General features: G+C 34.2%; 1 long non-coding RNA gene across 1 annotated transcript; it reads left to right on the forward strand.

Moving 5' to 3' along the window:
- Positions 1–522: 522 nt before the first annotated feature.
- Positions 523–4,980, forward strand: LOC138336261 (uncharacterized). The gene is made up of 3 exons (XR_011210405.1): positions 523–627; positions 3,468–3,634; positions 4,732–4,980. It is a non-coding gene; the product is annotated as an uncharacterized lncRNA (long non-coding RNA).

Below are 4,980 nucleotides of genomic sequence, written 5' to 3' on the forward strand. Positions count from 1 at the left end.
GGAAGAATCTCGGGTCCGCCATCTTGGGTACAAGTGGAACGCTTCTGAAAACGAACCACTTGTATCGGTTCGGTTCGGCTGGTACAGCGCGTTCCATTACAGATACAGCGGGTTCATACCAGTTGTATCTGCAAATGGAACGCACGGTAACTTAAATTAGTGAGTTTTTTCTCTCTTTCATCTTTGAATCTATTTTTCATTCATGCAAAAAAGTAGTACTCCCAATTAGTTTCTCCCTTCTCGCTATTCTCTTTAATGTTACATATGGAATTCAATCTGTAATTTCATTACATATGAGCATATCCTCCCAGTCCTCCAACAGCCAGTTTACAATTTTATTCTCTCTGCTTTCTTTCTTTCTCTCCTGTCAAAGTGGTCATTGCAAACGCTTTATTAAACACTCATTTAGATATATATTATTTATAATTTAGTTTTGTAAATATATATATTATTTATAATTTCGTTTTGTAAAAAAGTTTATATTAGATTATTTCTGAGTGAAAAAAAAATAATTCACATTACAGGGTGATAAAAAATGGAAGAATTGTGTGATCCAAATCAGTACAGGATCAAGTAGTGCTGCGTGTGGTGTTGATGTAAAGGCAAAAGTTTTATGGTTACTTACTGGTATGTTATATAGCCACAAGGTTACTTACAGGTATGTTATATAATCACAAGGTTACTTACAGGTATGCTATATAGTAACAAGGTTAATTACTGGTATGCTATATAGTCACAAGGTTACTTACAGGTATGTTATATAATCATAAGGTCACTTACATGTATGTTATATAGTCACAAGGTTATTTACAGGTATGTTTTGTAGTAACAAGTTACCTACAGGTATGTTATATAGCAACAAGGTTATTTACAGGTATGTTATATAGCAACAAGGTTACTTACTGGTATGCTATATAGTAACTACAAAAACTATTTGAAAAAGTACTCTACTATAGAATAGCGAAAGTTTGTTCCGAGATAAGCTTTCCTCATCGCCTTCAGCAAGGGATTAGAGAAGACTGTGTTAGTATTGTTGCTGCCTTCACGGTAAGGGAAGCTGTAAGTCATCTTCTTGAACGTAACTCGAAAGTGTACGCAGCGTTTTTAGATAAAGCGAAAGCCTTCAATAGTGTCTGAATAAATGGTCTTCTCAGTAAACTCTACAATCTTGGCTTTAATGGTAAGATATTGCGGATCATAGCGAACTCTTTTAAGGGTGTTACATCATGCATACTGCACGAAGGCAGAACTGGAAGTCCATATCCTGTCGAGCAAGGCGTGGGTCAAGGTCGGACATTATCCGCATGTTATTTTCTAGTTATGATCAACGACCTTATTCTAGAGCTTGACTCGTGTCCGTTTGGACTCACTGGTCATAATCTACACATACCAGCAATATTTCTAGCGGATGACACTTTACTTATGGACTGTTCCATTGGGAACTTGCAGTGTCTCCTGGACTTAGTGTATAGCTTCTCACGAAAATGGCGTCTTAATTACAACCCCGGGAAAAGTAGTAGATACAGTTTCAAAGGGGCCACACAAAGCGCGTTCCACGAACTCATTGTGCACTCGGAGGACAACCTATTCCGTGGGTCACAACCAAGGAATACGCCGGTATAGTTTTGACTCAGAATTTGCATTGCGACGAGAGCATAAAAAAAGCTTGTCAGAATGGGAGACAATCACTGAATTCATTGATAAGCGTTGGTGTTCACTGTGGCGACATGAATCCGTTGATAAGCTGCAAGCTTCACTGTTCTATAGTCGCGATAAAATATTAGACTTTCTTGTAAACTTATTAGAAGTTACAGAATATGTAACATTCGACCACCTTTCAGAGGAAAAGCAAAGCCAATTTCTACTTGGAAGCCAGGTGGATATTCCTCTTGATCATGATAGATTGGAAATAATGATGATAAACATAACTGACCTACTTCCATCACTAATTGAACATATAAACACTTTACTTTGAAAATGTGATTTTGAAGTTCTAAACTGAATATGGATTTGTTTTAATTGAAATGTAAAATAGGTATGAAATCTCTGAAAAGAGGAAATAAAGAAAATCTATCTGTAGATTATATATAGTCACAAGGTTACTTACAGATATTTTATGTAGTAACAACTTTACTAACGGTAATGTCATATGGTAACAAGGTTACCTACAGGTATGTTATATATTAACAAGGTAACTTACAGGTATGTTATATAGTAACAAGGTTACTTACTGGTATGTTATATAGTAACAAGGTTACTTACAGGTATGTTATATAGTAACAAGGTTACTTACAGGTATGTTATCAAGTCAAAAAGGTTACTTACAGGTATGTTATATAGGAACAAGGTTACTTACAGGTATGTTATATAGTAACAATGTAACTTACAGGTATATTATATAGTAACAAGGTTACTTACAGGTATCTTATATAGTAACAAGGTTACTTACAGGTATGTTATATAGTAACAAGGTTACTTACAGGTATGTTATATAGTAACAAGGTTACTTACAGGTATGTTATATAGTAACAAGGTTACTTACAGGTATGTTATATAGTAACAAGGTTACTTACAGGTATGTTATATAGTAACAAGGTTACTTACAGGTAGGTTATATAGTCAAAAGTTTACTTACAGGTATGCTATATAGTCACATGGTTACTTATAATGTACATGTATGTAATATGGTCACTACGTTACTTACAGGTATGTTATATAGTAACAAGGTTACTTACGGGTATGTTATATAGCAACAAGGTTACTTACAGGTATTTTATATATAGTCACAAGTTTTCTTACATGTATGTTATATAGTCACAGGGTTACTTACAGGTATATTATGTAGTAACAAGGTTACTTACAGTAATGTTATATAGTTACAAGGTTACTTACGGGTATGTTATATAGCAACAATGTTACTTATAGGTATTTTATATATAGTCACAAGTTTACTTACATGTATGTTATACAGTCACATGGTTACTTGCATGTATGCTCTATTGTCACTAGGTTAATTACAGGTATGTTTTATAGAAACAGGCTTACTTATAGGTATGTTTTATAGCCACTAGGTTACTTACAGGTATGTTATATAGTCACTAGGTTACTTACAGGTATGTTATATAGTAACAAGGTTACTTACAGGTATGTTTTATAGTCACAAGGTTATTTACCAGTATGCGTTATAGTCGCAAGATTACTTACAGGTATGTTATATGGTCACAAGGTAACTTACATGTATGCTTTATAGTCATAGGGTTATCGATAGGTATGTCAAATTTACATTTAATTTCTTTTAATCAAATTGTTCAGTGGGTAATTGTCATTGTATTATATACGTAAAACTTTTGCGACTCTATTATCAATCTCGTTTTACCTTCCCATTAAATAAATCCAAAGCCGCTTCGAAAAAGGTTGTGGACAGGTTACGCTAAAACAGAAGCGTTTTCTATTGAAATGACACACAGGTTACACAAGACTAATTAATGGGGAGAAGGTACACTCTATCAGTATATGCGATTGGAACAAACCGTATTCCTCACTCAAACCACAACAAAAGGGATTCATTGAAGGAACTAACGAAAGAAAGGAGACGTACTTAGGATGTGGAAACCAAAACTGCAACAAATGTGAAGTGAGTATCACAATTTTGTAATCACGTAGAAAATCGGACAACTTACATTCGAGAATTATGCTGTAGAACTTGAAAAATTGGTAAAACTAAAATGAAGGATGAAATGTGCTTTATTGTCGACATAATTTTTCATAACAGGATTTACATGATTGATAATGACTATAAATACGCGTGATATTACGTTTTTGGATATGATTATATATTTTATCTCACTACCCGATAAGTATCCCATTGTAACGTCATTTAAGCATTGATGTGACTATTTTTGAACTTCATTGGGGTATAAAAGACATTTTGTTTGCAAGCTGTGTGAATCGCGTAGTGGATTCTCACAAAAGTTTGCAAACAAAATTTATTTCATAACCCCATGAAGTTAACAAATAGTCACATCAATGCAGATAATTACTTTTTTTCAGATTACGTGATAACATAAAACACATTTAAATGTACGATTTCATTGATTTTCTACACAACGTCGACGTCTCTATTGTGACGTCATGATAACGCCGGGTTTTCGCGCCATTCTCAGATTTTTTTTTCAAAGTACTATGAAGAAAGAGTAGCTGTCAATCAGAAAGTAGGATATAGCTTCAAAACAAATAAAAATTAATTATAAGTTTGTGAACGTAACTCACGTCATCTGACGTAACGATCGCAAACACATGACGTCACAGTTAATACCTATCCGCAAGGACGTTTACTATTTTAGTGTGCAAATACAAAAAGAAGTTGTAGTTTAAAAAAATTGGGAATATGCAACTGAATGACAATATATGCCACGGTATCATAGTTTATCTACATCGCCTTTTGATAATTAAACTGTTGATTTGTTACATCCTAATTATGATTATTTTTAAACCTGTAGTTGTTTTCTATTTTATGTAGGTATTAAACATATTTGAACACTATCAAGCATAAATCTTTAGTAACTTCTAGCCATTTCCTTAATAACTAAACCTTTCGACAAAATAAATTTTGCATTGTTGAGTTATATCGACTATGCCTACCAAAGCGGAGCAGAATGTTTTTTATTGTGACATTCCTCAATTTATGATACTGTTTTTCCATCAAAATTCTTTTGAACTTTGTCTTACCAGATAAAGAGATGTCCCGATCATGACTGCAGCAACGTAAATCCTACACACGGAGTCTGCGGCTGGGATGGGGGACAGTGCTACAGGGACAACCTCAGCTGCCAATTCAGTCAAGGTTCTTGCCAGTGGAGCAGTGGGAGCGATGTCATAAGCTGCACTAACGGTTCACCCGAGTGACTAATATCATTAGATCACACTTTCATTATCAAATGTCGAAAAACTTGTTGACATGTCGTAATTAAGAAATTAAAA

Source organism: Argopecten irradians, chromosome 12 (assembly GCF_041381155.1).
Source record: "Argopecten irradians isolate NY chromosome 12, Ai_NY, whole genome shotgun sequence".
In the NCBI taxonomy this organism is placed as follows: Eukaryota; Metazoa; Mollusca; class Bivalvia; order Pectinida; family Pectinidae; genus Argopecten; species Argopecten irradians.